The following is a 15,852-nucleotide window of genomic DNA, read 5'->3' on the forward strand; positions in this document are numbered from 1 at the left end:
AATAAATTTTCATTAATATTTGTTCATATTTTATGTCATATAATTCACTTGCATAAATGGACAAGTTGGTCAAAAATTATCTCTGAAGACGAAATGACCATAATGCCCTCCATTTGGCTTACCGGGCCAAAAATGTCTGTACCGATTGAAAAATTTTTCTAAGCATTTCCTTGGCATTATAATGCCATAAAAACCTCAATGACCCTTCTCTGGAGTCCCAAAAATTATTTTATAATTTTTCCGCTGGGTCTAGGGCTCCTAGTTGCGAGAATCGCAACTTCTCATTAGGTTACCCATCGCTAGGGCACCGACTCATTTAACTTGGTTGTATATTATTTTTAAAATTTTTTCTAAATTTTTCTGATTAATATTTGAGTTAATTATGGTTGCTCTCTTTAGTTTAAATATTTTTCCGGATGTTCTAGCTGTCTGGACCGACCCTGGTCACCGGAACAGTAGAATGTACGGAGTTGCTACCGGGAGGGTGTTACAACTCTTCCCCTCTAATTTAAATTTCGTCCTCGAAATTTTACCTGGTGCAAACAGTTGAGGGAATTGTTGCCTCATTGTCTCTTCACTTTCCCAAGTTGCCTTCTCGGTGTTGTGGTGCCTCCAAAGCACTTTCACCAGTGGAATCTGCTTATTCCTCAACTCTTTTACTTCCCGAGCCAGGATCTGTATGGGTTCCTCTTCATATGTCAAATCCGGTTGTACTTCAATTTCTTCCATGGAGATGACATGTGAAGGATCTGAGCGGTATCTTCTTAGCATAGACACGTGGAACACATTGTGGATCTTGTCCAGCTCTGGTGGTAAAGCTAGCCTGTAGGCTACTGGTCCCACACGTTCAATGACTTCATATGGGCCAATGAACCTAGGGCTTAACTTACCCTTTCTTCCAAACCTCAATATTTTCTTCCATGGTGAGACTTTGAGAAACATATTATCACCAACTGCATACTCTATCTCTTTTCTCTTCAGGTTAGCATAAGACTTCTGTCTATCAGAGGCAATCTTCAGGTTAACTTTGATTATTTTCACTTTTTCCTCAGTCTGTTCCACCAGGTCTGGCCTTACTAGCTTATCTTCACCTAATTCAGTCTAGCACACTGGAGTTCTACATTTCCTCCCATACAGTGCTTCATACGGAGCCATTTGAATGCTAGCTTGGTAGCTATTGTTGTATGCGAATTCTGCCAATGGGAGGTATCTATCCCAACTTCCCCCAAACTCAATGACACAACTCCTCAGCATATCCTCAAGGACCTGACATATATTTCATGTTATTATTATCATTTCAGTTCAATATTTGCATTATTTCAATTGGTTTCAGTTGTTTACCTAAATTACTCTTTCTGATTGCCCATCCGTCTGAGGAAGAAAAGCTGTGCTGAAGTGGAGTTGTGTACCCAAGGATTCATGCAACTTCTTCCAGAATCTTGATGTAAACCTTGGGTCTCGGTCAGATATGATAGAAAGTGGGATTCCATGCAGCCTAATTATCTCACTGATATACAATTCTGCTAGCTTCTCCAGTGAGTAGTCAGTCTAATCGCGAGAAAATGTCTCAACCGTCAATCTATCCACTATCACCCATACTACATCATGCTTCCTTTGGGTGAGGGGTAGACCACTAACAAAATCCATAGTGACTCAGTCCCATTTCCATTCAGGTATGTTTATAGGCTGTAACAAACCCGATGGAACTTGATGTTCTACTTTGACTTGCTGACATGTCAAGCACTTAGTCACATAATCAGCTATATCCCTCTTCATACCAGGCCACCAATAATGAGGCTTCAGATCATGATACAGTTTTGTACTTCCTGGGTGCATAGCATAAACACTGGCATGTGCCTCTTTCAGAATACTGGCTTTCAATTCCCCATTATCTGGTACACATACTCTTCCTTTGTAGTACAGATACCCATCTGCTTTCACCTCATAGTCAGTTGTTTTTCCCTCTGAGATTTTGCTCATAATAGCCATTAACTTTTCATCTGCCTTTTGCCCATCTAAAATCTGCTGTAGCAGGTTTGGCCTCACTTGCAACTCAGTCAAAATAGCTCCATCTCGAACCAAAGATAGACGGGCATTCAATGATCTCAAAGCTGTGATGGATTTTATGCTCAAAGCATCAACAACTACATTTGCCTTCTTAGGATGGTAGTCAATTACACAATCATAGTCCTTCAGGAACTCAATCCATCGCCTCTGTCTAAGGTTGAGCTCCTTCTGAGTTGGCAAATATTTTAGACTTTTGTGGTCTGTGTAAATGTAGCACTTTTCACCATATAAGTAGTGCCTCCATATCTTCAGTGCGAAGATAATTGCTGCAAGCTTTAGATCATAGGTAGGGTAATTCTGCTCATGTGGCCTTAGTTGCCTGGAAGCATAAGCGACCACCTTCCCCTCTTGCATCAATACACACCCTAACCGATTATGAGAGGCATCACTGTAGACCACAAAGTCCTTTCCCGACACTGGCTGTGTTAACACTGGTGCTTCTGTCAACATAGCTTTTAGCCTCTCAAAACTGGCTTGGCACTTGTCGTTCCAGCCAAATTTCACATTCTTGTGCAACAACTTGGTCATTGGAGCAGCTATAAGAGAAAACCCCTTCACAAATCTTCTATAGTATCCAGCTAGCCCCAAGAAACTTCTGACCTCAATTGTATTTTTGGGAGGCTTCCATTCCATCACTGCTTCTATCTTTTTGGGATCCACTCTAATCCCCTCTACTGATACTATGTGTCCAAGGAAAGAGATTTCACTCATCCAGAAGTCACACTTAGACAACTTAGCCTACAGCTTCTTTTCTCGCAGGGTTTGCAGAACAATCCTCAAATGTTCATCATGTTCTTCTCTGGTCTTGGAATACACCAGAATATCATCAATAAAGACCACTACAAACCGATCTAAGTATGGATGGAAGATACGGTTCATAAGGTCCATAAATGCTGCTGGTGCATTTGTTAACCCAAACGGCATCAATAGAAATTCATAGTGCCCATACCGAGTTCTGAATGCAGTTTTTGACACATCTGCATCCTTTACCCTCAGCTGATGATATCCTGATCTGAGATCAATTTTTGAAAATACACTGGCTCCTTTCAACTGATCAAACAGATCGTCGATTCGTGGCAATGGATATTTATTCTTCACAGTTACTTTGTTCAACTACCAGTAATCGATACACAATCTCAAGGTTCCATCCTTTTTCTTCACAAACAGCACCGGAGCTCCCCATGGTGACACACTGGGGCATATGAACCCCTTGTCAAGCAACTCTTGCAACTGATTTTTCAACTCCGTCAATTCAGTGGGTGCCATCCTATAAGGAGCAATGGAAATGGGTGTTGTACTCGGCATTACCTCAATAGCAAACTCGATTTCCCTTTCTGGTGGTAAACCAGGCAACTCTTCAGGAAATACATCTGGGAAGTCTCTTACTGTGGGTATATCATTCAGGTTTGGCTTAGCTTGCCTAGTATCAACCACGTGTGCTAGGTAAGCTTCACAGCTTTTTCTCATCATTCTTCTTGCAACTGTAGCTGAGATAACATTGGACAGGAAATTTGTCCTTTCACCCAAAACAGTGATCTCATTACCCTCAGAAGTTTTCAGAAAAATTCTCTTCAATTTACAATCAACTATTGCCTGATGATGTGACAGCCAGTCCATTCCCAAAATCACGTCAAACTCGTGGAAGGGCAATTCAATTAGGTCTACCGAGAATTCATACCCCTGAATCCTCAACGGGCACCCTTTATACACCTTATTCACTACCACACTGTGGCCTAGTGGATTTGTGACCAGAATGTCTTGATCACTCTCCTCTACTGGAACTCCCCTCTCTACGGGTAGTTTGATGCAAATGTAGGAATGAGTGGATCCTGGATCCACCAATGCATGTACAGAAGTGTTATAGAGGGAAAACGTACCCCTGATGACATCTGGGGCATCTTGCTCCTCCTGAGCTCTGATGGCATAGGCCCTGGCTGGTATTCTAGTGTCTGGCCTCTCAGCTGACTCAGATGCAGGCGTCAGTGATGGACCAGTTGTCTCAGGTTTACCAGGTTTCCTACCCCTTTGTGGTACAGGAGTAGGTCTGTCAGTTTGTGTTGGAGCAACAGTAGTAGTCCTCTTTGGACAATTCTTGATCTGATGTTCTGTCAATCCACACTGCAAGCATGCACCGGTCACTCTCCAACACTCCTCCTTATGCCACTTCTGACAGTACTGATAAGCAGAAGATGCAGGGGCTGGTCCCCTAAACACCGTCCCTGGAGAGCTGCCCATTGATGGTGTGGACTGGCCTCTCCTAGGTGTGAACTGTGGTCTGGGCCCCTGAGACTGACCCTGACCCTGTGGTGGTCCCGAACTCTGAGCAGGAGGACCCTTACTCTTCTTACTGGGAGCAGAATATGCACTGGACTGACCCGGACCCCTCTTCTGCTGTCTTTCCCTTCTATTTTGTTCATTGATTCTAACCCTTTCCACTTTTGATGCTGCATCTACCAGTTTAGCAAAATCCGTAATCTCCAGTGCTGTGATCATAACTTTGATGTTGTCATTGAGCCCTTCCTCAAACCGTCTGCACCTCTCCGCCTCGGTAGGGACTATCTCCCTCCCATACCGGCTCAGTCTGACAAACTCACGCTCATACTCAGCCACTGACAACTGTCTTTGTCTCAAACTGATGAATTCCCTTCTTCGCTCTTCTAAATATACTTTGCTAATATATTTCTTCCTGAACTCTGTAAGGAAGAATTCCCAGGTGATCCGTTCAGGTTGCACCTCACTGGTTACTGTGTCCCACCACTGATATGCGTCATCCTGAAGTAGGGACACAGCACCCACCAGGTTCTGCTCGGGGGTGCAGTTTAACTGTTTCAGTACTCTGATGGTTCTGTCCAACCAATTTTCTGCAGCCATGGGATCATCCTCCCTCTTCCCAAAGAAGTCTACAGCCCCATGTTTTCGTAATTTCTCCAGATGAGATTTTTGTGGTGCTGGTGGAGGTTGTGGCTGTGGTTGTGGTGGTGGAATTGCCCCCATCATTTGCCGGTAGAACTCGCTCATTTGCTGAAATAGCGCAAACTGAGGTTGAGCAGGTGCCTCAGCTGCTGGTAGAGTGGGTTCTCCCCTACCCCCAGACTCAGCCCTTGGTGGAGCATGACTCTCCATCTCTTCATCAACTGCTCTTTACGAAGCAGGATCCATAACCTATTCAAAATAAGAAAACAACAGATCTGCATCAGTGTCATCTCAACACTTACAAATGCAATGCAATGGTATGTACTCTATTTAGACCTAGAAATGCCTAAACCGATGCTCTGATAGCACTAAATGTGACACCCCTTACCCGTCAACAGGGTAGCTGAGCAAGTTATGCCACTCAGTGTATCGGAACACCAATTCATATTTCAATTTCAATTAATCTCTTTTAATTCATTTATTTATAATTTTGATAAATCTAAATTTTTTCACAAATTTTATAGAAAATCCGGTAGAGTGCCGGCTAAAAATTGGAAAAATAGTTCTTCTGAACCTGTTAAAAACACTCCCAATAATATCATCACCTTATTCTCAATCAGCCTCCAATATATTCTCAACAATTTCTCAATTCACTTCAATATCTCAAAATTCAATTAAATTCAAACCACAATCAACTCAATAAAAAAAAAAAGCTCAATTTATTACTGAACATGTTTCATAGATATTTACATCAAAAGCATAATTACATGAATTTGTAATATACATTACAGAATGTTACAAAATACAAAATATCAAAATATCAAAATGGCCTAATGTCCTACCAAATGCATTTCAATGTGAGGTGACTCTGAACTCTGAGTGCAGATATGAAGGCTCACCCTGTGTGAGGTCTGCTGGACTCCCCAGCTATGTCTCCAGTACCTGCGCGTGGCAAAAGCGACGCGCTAAGCAATTCTGCTTAGTGGTGACAATATAAAATAAAATAAAATAATATAATATAAAATAAAATAAGACGTGTGTAAAATGTATATTTACATTTTTGGGGTGGACTAAATTTCAAATATTTATTGCAATATTATTCGATTAAAGTTTGGTAAAATTTATTAATACTGCTCGAGTAACCTACACTAGTTGACTGGACTGGATAAACGGGTAAACTGGTACTGGATACTAAGTACCTAGGACCATCACACCATTGGTCGCATTGTGTCTCCCGGTGCACAACAGAACAGCTAATAAGCTGTGATAATTATCGGGGATTAAACCCTAGTATAATAACTCATTATCATAGCCAAAGGCTATTATGTCACAGAATGGCATGAGAAGCCATGAAATACAGAATGGCATAAAGCCATAAGCAGTACTGCTAACAGAACCCTATTGGCATGCCAACCTATCCAAACCAATCACATTAGGCCTACTAGGGCATTTAACACTTTTAATTTGTGTAATTCTTTGAAATTGAAATTTTTATGACCACAATTCATTTCATTAGTCAACCAAAATGTTGACTTTTACATTGACAATAGGTAATTTAGTTTAAATATCATCAACATACCACATTTTGCATTTTAAACTTGTTGGTATTGGTTGCCAATACCATCTCTAAGCTTAATGTGAATTGGATAGAATTTTCAATTTTCAAGCCTTGGGTTTACTTTTCCATTAGTTACTGTTGTAGTGGGAATTTGGAAAAATGATAAACATGAAAGTTGTTCCTCATTTTGTCTAGTTGAATTTCCTTTTTTGAATCACTCCATTTAGAGTTTTGTAGCTCAAGTTATGGCCTAAAAACCATAATTGGCCGGATTGGGCAGATTCCAAAAATCTGGGCAAAACTGGTTCTGCCAGATTTGGTAATCTAAGTTTGGTTGGCAATTTGACTAAGTTATGGTCATAATTTGGGTCAAGTTTCTTCATGAAAGTTGTTGGTCTATATGTCACCTTGTTTCTGGTAAACTTTCAGGTCAATTGGACCTTGCTAGATTGAGTTATGGCCAAATGACCAAATACTGTTCATTTGGTCATTTTGCCCAGGCAGATTGCAGGTCACCCGAATTGGAGAAAGGTTTTGGTTCACTTAGTTTGGTCTTATGGGCATGGTTTCTTCACCAAAGTTGTGCCATTTTGTGTCTAGTTTCATGCCCAATTAGCTAAACATCAAATGAACCTCTACAATTTAAGTTATGGCTATCCAAACAGGCTGGACTCACATCCAAACCTGCAGGTCACACAAGGCAGCCACTCCAACCTCAAATCCCACAACCCAATTCACTTCATTTTTTATTCAAACCAAACCAAATGGTCACTAATTGACCATTAAAACTTAATTTCACCATTACATGATCAACATCTCAATTTTGGATCCAAACCCTAGCTCTACCATTTCAACTTTTGAAACACATAAAATCAATGGATCAATTCACACTCCTAATGATGCATATATAAGTTTAAAGAATTAATTGTCACTAACCTCTAATGGAGCTAATCTCAAGCTTGTAAGAACTCTTCCTTTTGATTTCCTTTTGCTCCCAAAAGCTTTACTAAGAGGAAAAAACAAGAATTTGTGTTGGGAACTTAGGCTTTAGTTGGGTAAAAACCAAGAAAATCAAGCTTGGTAAAGCTTGGCTATGGTGGACAATGGGAGAGCATGGGTGACGTTTTTGAAGAGAGAAAGGGCTGCTGAAATTTTCTAGAATTCTGCCTCATTTATCCCTTTTTATTGAATTTTAATTGTCTTGCTTTAATGTGATTGGCCATAGCATTTTTAATTACCTCATGCTTACATAAGCATGAGGTAATAAATCCCATTATTTCCATTTACTTTTCTTTCATTGCTTATTCATTTTTTAAATAAATTTTCATTAATATTTGTTCATATTTTATGTCATATAATTCACTTGCATAAATGGACAAGTTGGTCAAAAATCATCTCTGAAGACGAAATGACCATAATGCCCTCCATTTGGCTTACCGGGCCAAAATTGTCTGTACCAATTGAAAATTTTTTCTAAGCATTTCCTTGGCATTCTAATGCCATAAAAACCTCAATGACCCTTCTCTGGAGTTCCAAAAATTATTTTATAATTTTTACCCTGGGTCTAGGGCTCCTAGTTGCGAGAATCATAACTTCTCATTAGGTTACCCATCGCTAGGGCACCGGCTCATTTAACTTGGTTGTATATTATTTCTAAAATTTTTCCTAAATTTTTCTGATTAATATTTGAGTTAATTATGGTTGCTCTCTTTAGTTTAAATATTTTTCCGGACGTTCTAGCTGTCCGGACTGACCCTGGTCACCGGAACAGTAGAATGTACAGAGTTACTACCGGGAGGGTGTTACATGTACATTGAAGTTGTAAAATAATTATGAGTTATTTTGGCTTGTAAAAATTGTATTATATTTCTTGTACCTCAGTCTTTGAAAAAAATCACTGTGGATTTGAGTTGAGAAATATGTTGTGTTGAGAAAAATGTTAGAGTTGAGATTTGGAAATATATTGAAGTGCTTTTTACAGGTTTTCTGAAGAACTGTTTTATCCAAAATACAGATGGCACTCTGCCAAAATTTTTACGGAAATTCCAAATAATCCAAATGTGTTAGTTATATCACTTCAGTTCAAAAAAAGGTTTTTAACACCTGTAAATAGCGCTCACCACTGTAAAAGAAGTAAGAAAAGTTTTTAAAATCCCTTGTAGTGTATTTAATGGGTTATCAGCAGACGGAGTTGGTAATTCATTAGGTATACTACGGGATCATGTTATGCCTTACAGAGGGGTAGGGTGTGACAAAAGTTGTATGCTAAGTTGTCCAAGTGTGACTTATGGTTGAGCGAGATCTCCTTTCTTAGACACATAGTATCAGCTGATGCGATTAGAGTGGATCCCAAGAAGATAGAAGTAGTAATGGAATGGAAGCCTTCTAGAAATGCAATTAAGGTCAGAAGTTTCTTAGGACTAGCTAGTTATTACATAAGGTTTGTGAAGGGGTTTTCTATGATAGCTACTCCACTGACCAAGTTACTGCATAAAAATGTCAGATTTGACTGGAATGACAAGTGTCAAGCCAGTTTTGAAAGGTTGAAGGCCATGTTAATAGTGAAGGAACGGAAGCGTGAAAAACACAAGTTTATACCATTGAATTCAAAAATTTTCACCTAGGGTCACATGCACCATGCAAGATTTATTTTTATCTATTTGATTTCAATGATAAACAACATATTAAAACTCTTTTAATATGTTTTTGGATCTGTATTTACCATTTAAGATTTTAAAATTAATCAGATTAATTTTAGAACCCTAGATTAAATCAAGAACGATTACACTAACCTCTTGATGCAATCGCAGCGTGTCTGCGCCTTTGAGATTCGTCTTGAGGACACGGATGTTGTCCCTCTAGCTTGTCCACACCAAGAACACCTATGGCAGCCCTTGAATAGCTTCTAAAGCCTTTTCTATTAATTAGAAATTCAAGTTCTGCCTTTTAAGAGATTAGAGATGTAAACAGGACACTAGAAACAATTTCTAGTGTTCTTAATTCAAGAGATTGATGGCTAATCTCTTTGAATTGATAAGAGATGAAGAAGAAGAGATGAAAACCCTCAAAGTGGCGTGACAAAGGAGTGTGGCTGCTGGTTGTGTTTTCTTTTCATAACCCCACTTAAATAGCTAGGTTAACACATTAAACCCTAGCCACATGTCACCTTTTGATTAGCTCTAGGTTTAAGTGACCCAATCACATTGTGCCAAGTGTCAAACCTATATTTAATCTTGATTTTAATCATCTTACATGATTAAAAAATATTTGGCAAGCTTATGTGTTAAGCCATGTGTCACCATCTCATGGTGCCACGTGTCACACTGCAAAATGACCAAAATGCCCCTGTGTCTTAATTTTGAGTTCTTAACCCAAAATAATTATTTTCTTCTTCTAATTAATTATATCAAATATAAATTAATTAATTAATCTCTATTAATTAATTTCTCATCAATTAAATTCATATTTAAACACTTTAAATATAAATTTAATTTATACTACACATCCAATAATCTAGATTTGGTTTCAAGTCATGCTAGGGACTTTGCAATTTTATTGCAAACCAAATCTATTTAATTAATCAATTAAACTCTTTAATTAATTAATTAAATCATATTTAAATAGGTGATAACTTGTGTATGTGTGTGACTTACTAGGCTCATCACTAATTGGCAATGAGACATGATATCAACTCTTAATATCATCAGAACTCTTTCTTACCATAAATGATTTCTCTAAATCATTTTATGAACCTCATAGACCATGGTTAACACCTAGCATAGCATGCCATGGCCACCCAATTAGTAATAATCATATGTTACCATGCACTAGAATCTCTCTGTTACAAAATCCCAACTCAAGCTGGAGTCATGGTTTATGTCAAACTCCATTTGCTATGAATATTATGTTCTCTTTTAATTCCAGTTCTTGATTAAAAGATTTTTCTCATCAGAAACTCTTTTCTGAATAAATCTATCTGTCCTGGCCAGGAACTTGAAACATCAAGAACAATTAAATGAACATAGGATTTTATCTCTATTTACTTAGAGGAACAGATTCCATCTTGATCAACACCTACCTCCATATATAACTAGTAGGAGCCAACAGATGCCCATATACCCATACACAGTACAAGTATGAAAGTAGTATCAAACTCAAACTACCTATATACAAGATAACTGTGCTATCTCAGGTCTAAAGATTATATGCACTGATATGATTTATGACAAAACATTGACAAGAGTAAACTCCATGTGTTTGTCATAAGTGTCACTGGTTCGGCCTACTTATCATTTATAAGTGCCTATCATGTTTGTTATATGGCATGAGACTCACCATTCCATCTTATTTATATCTCATATAAATAACTTGGGAACAAACATGAATACAATCTTTCTGGATAAGTCATGTCCTTATTATGAAGTATCCTCGATTGTGAACCTATTTATGATACTTTGTGCTAGAAATATTGTCACTCATATTCTTAACAACTTAAGAATAATATTTCTAACAAAATATCAATGGACCTTTTCTATTACACATAAATATATTATGTAAACGGAAAAGTGGAAATGCCTTTTATTATTAAAAATATGTACAAGATACATACTAAATGATATGCTCTAGGGCATACTACTAACAATCTCCCACTAGCACTAGAGCCATTCATTACAATATCTTAGACCTATCTTCTCAAGATGTCGGTCTAATCGAGTCTGTGACATAGGCTTAGTGAATGGATCACTGGATTTTCACCGATGCTATTTTCTACATGGCTACATCGCCGCCCAACTATTTCTCCGATAATGTGGTAGCGCCTTTCTATGTGTTTGGATTTACGTGAGACCTTGGTTCCTTAGTCAGTATGATCGCTCCATTGTTGTCACAAAGGTAATGGAACCTGACTCAATGGAAGGAACTACCGTAAGTTCTCACACGAACTTCTTTATCCAAACGACTTTCCTTTGCAAGATCTCGATGCAAAGAATATACTCGACCTCGTGAGTGGAATCTGCAATGTGCTCGCTTGGAACTCTTCCAACCGATCGCACCTCCATTACAAATGAACACATATCCAGAGGTAGACTTTCTATCATCGATATCCGATTGGAAATCGTAATCGTGATAACCATCCAATTGCAAGTCTCCACCTCCATAAATCAAGAATAAATCCTTAGTTCTTCTCAAGTACTTAAGGATATTCTTGACTATCCATGTTCCAAACTGGATTGGATTGATACCTACTAGTCAAACTAACAAAGATATGCGATATCCGCCTAGTACACAACATTGCATACATTAAACTTCCAATAGCCAAGCATATGGAATCCTGCCATCTTATCTCTTTCTTGGTGTCTTTGGAGACATCTCTTTAGAAAGGTGGATACCATGTCTCACTGGTAACAATCCTCTCTTGGAATCAAGCATGTTAAACCTTTTAACACCTTTTCCAAGTATAGACTTTGGGATAAACCAATTATTCTTTCGCTCTATCTCTATAGATGCGAATCCCAAGAATATAGGTTGCCTCCCTAAGTCTTTCATGGAGAATGTATTTGACAACCATACCTTTATAGTCACAACATACCCGTATCATTACCCATCAACGATGTCATCCACATATAAGACAAGGAAAGTGATAGCACTGTCACTAACCTTCTTATATACACATGGCTCATCCTCATTTTTGATAAAACCAAAAGATTTAATGGCTTCATCAAAGCGGATGTTCCAACTCCTCAAGCTTGTTTCAACCCATAAATGGATCGCTTTAGCTTGCATACTTTGGAACCATCTTGGGATTCAAATCCCTAGGTTGTTCCATGAAAATGTTTTCTTCAATGTATCCATTGAGAAAAGTCGCTTTTTGACATCCATCCGCCAAATCTCATAATCATAGTATGCACTATTGCTAATAAAATCCTAATTGATTTAAGCATGGCAACAAAGTAGAAAGTCTCCTCATAGTCTATTCCTTGCCTTTGGCGAAACCCTTTCGCTACTAGCCTTGCCTTATAGGTCTCTACCTTTCCATCGAACCAATTTTCTTCTTGAAAACCCATTTGTTCCCTATAGGTACAATACCTTGGTGGGTCAACAAGATCCCAAACTTGATTCTTATACATGGAATCAATCTCGGATTTCATAGCATCAATCCATTTTGAAGAGTCTATATCGATATAGCTTCTTCATAGGTAAGTGGATCATCTCCATGATCTACTTCTTCATGAGTAGACAACTCTTGTTCTTCTTCATGAAGAAAACCATATCTCACCGGTGGGTGAGATACCACAGTTGTTCTACGAGGAACAGTGTAGATGTTTCATCAATGGGTATAGGTTGACTAGATGGATCTATATCCATCCGATGCATTGGTTGGTCGAATTCCCAATTCTAACTCTATTTGCGTTCCTTTGCCTCCTTCTTGAACAAACTTGTTCAAGAAATGTGGCATCTCTACTTATCACAACCTTTTGTGAAGTAGGCAAATAAAAATAATATCCAAAACTATCTTTTGGATATCCAACAAATCGACCTTTTACGATATGGTCTCCAATTTATCGGTGTTGACTTTTTGATATAAGTTTGGACAACCCCAAGTCTTAACATGCTTAAGACTTGGTTTTCTTCCATGCCATATCTCATAAGGTGTGGAAGAAAGCGATTTTGATGGAATCCTATTCGAATATATAAAGTGATTCTAATGCAAATCCCCAAAAGAGATTGGCATATCGGTATAGCTCATCATACTACGCACCATATCCAATAGGTACGATTTCTCCTTCAGATACACCATTTAGCCGTGGCGTTCTGGAGGAGTCGGTGAGAAACAATGCCATGCTCTCTCAAGTATTCATCAAATTCGATTACTCAAATATTCACCTCCACGATCTGATCGAAGAGCTTTAATATTCTTTCCTGTTTGATTTTCTACTTCAGATTTAAATTCTTTGAACTTTTCAAAAGATTCATGTTTGTATTTCATCAAATACAAATACCCAAACCTTGATTTATCATCAGTAAAGGTAATAAAATAATGAAAACCCCTCTAGCCATTTCTTTAAACGGACCACATACATCACTATGTATTAGTTCCAAAATATTTTCAGCTCTTAGCCCTTGTCCAACAAAGGGTGATCTAGTCATTTTGCCTTGAAGGCAAGATTCACAAGTTGGAGTAGGCTCAGAGCCCAATGAGGATAGAATCCCATTTTTCTCAAATTTTGCTATACTATGTTGTGAAAAATGACATAACATTATGTGCCAATTATATTTTGAAATTGAGTTGGTTTTCACCATGGCATTGTATTCTTTTATATCACTTTCATTCTTTTTGTTTTTGTCATTATTATACAAATAATAAAGACCATATTTCATATAACCCGAACCAACATATTTATTTCCAAAATAAATATTGCAAACATCATCTGTGAAATTCATAGCCATTTCTAGTCAAACTAGATATTGAAATGATGTTCTTAAAAGCATCAGTACATATAAAATATTATCCAAACACAAAACATGTCCAAACATGTAAAAGATTTAGATCCTATGGCTAAAGCTTCAGGTTGAGCCATTGCCAATCCGGACTCTAATATCTTGAGAGCAAGTCGCTACTCGTTTGCTAGTTCCTGCATATCATTAGAAATGTGAGAAGCGGCACCGATATCTAAAAGCCAAGCTGTAGATGAACTATGAGTATCATCAGAATCTAAATAACAAGATATGGACATACCTTAGAAGGTGTATCCTTCTTGTCCTTGAGAGAAGCAAGATACTCTGGCGGTTCCTTTTCAGTGCCCATCCTTTTGGCGGTGGAAACACTTTCCTTTGCCTTCATCGACTTTAGTCTTTCTTTCTGTTTAGCTATTTTCTTGGAAGGACCAGAATCGAGGTTTCTTTTTCTTATTGCCCTTCTTCTTGTTGGACTTTCCAGTGAGAAGAAGATGCAACCAAAGCTACCTCTTTTCCTTTATTGCACAGCATATTCTTTTGGGCAATAACCAGCATGTTGAGTAATTCAGCTAAGGTGCATTCTGTTTAGTCATATGGAAATTTGTCACAAAATTCCCAAAAGACTCGGAAGGGATCAAGGATCAAATCCGTTTGTAGTTGGAAATCCATGTTGAAGTCAAGATGTTCCAACCGCTCAATCACCAATCATCTTGTGGACATGATCCCCAACATTCTCGTCCCTCGGACATCCTCATACGGAATAACTGTCTAGATATCTCATACCTAGCATTCCTGCTGTGCTCACCATACAACTCTTGTAGGTGAAGGAGGATCTCACTCGCACTCTGCATGTTCTCATGTTGCTTCTGTAACTCATTACTCATGGAAGCAAGCATGTAACACTTAGCTCTCATATCATGCTCCTTCCACTTGTCCAAAGTATCATGTTCCTCTTGTGTGGCCTCTAGAGGTAAGGGACCAGGAACATTTGAATCTAGAACATATCCTATATGTTCAAGGTTCAGGACAAGTTTCAAATTTCTTAGCCAATCAGACAGATTAGGTCTGTCAACTGTTGTGATCAAGTATGCTTGCAAGGATATTGGATGGTGGTGGTTGTTTTGTGCTCATTTTTATCGTAAAAGTAATGCAGAAAATAACCAGATTAATTAGTAAATGTATCATGTAATTAACCAAAATGATTATGGTCTTTTAATCAAATTGGTCCTCCCACTAACTTAGCGAATCCTACACTTCCAAAGTAGAAAACGGAAATCCTAGTTGGATGGATTTCTAGTGGGTGATTGAATTCTTATAATTCTATTGATCATCCTCAGGTACATCCATTATTGGAATTACAATAAACTATAAGTGAGCAACTCCTTGCCCATCACATCTCATGTGAGGTTCAATCCTTTTGCTAGCCCCTAATGCTCAAAATCTCAGGTACATCCAATATTGACTTATCTTGCATTAGTTAAGTTGATCCCATTGAGCCAGTAATTATGCAAATAATTTTAATGTCCTCAGGTACATCCAATATTGGCCACCAAACCATTTACATATTTACAACATCTCATGCTTAACAATTATTCTTAAGAAAATCTCTTAAATTAATTGCATCTCATGCAACTATTTAAAATTTCTTAAAATAATTGCCCCAATGGAGGGCTTATGTTATAATTACTTTAATTATAGCATTTCCAACTTAATCATTTGTTTGGAAGATTTTATAGCCATCCTAATTACTATTAAGGTCTCACTTTGCACATTCATATAATTGCATACATTCCCATACATCTCATGCATTCATGGATAAGCAGTAAATATGGTATGATCATGGACTTTCTAAGGGATTC

This window comes from Hevea brasiliensis, chromosome 1 (assembly GCF_030052815.1).
Source record: "Hevea brasiliensis isolate MT/VB/25A 57/8 chromosome 1, ASM3005281v1, whole genome shotgun sequence".
In the NCBI taxonomy this organism is placed as follows: domain Eukaryota; kingdom Viridiplantae; phylum Streptophyta; class Magnoliopsida; order Malpighiales; family Euphorbiaceae; genus Hevea; species Hevea brasiliensis.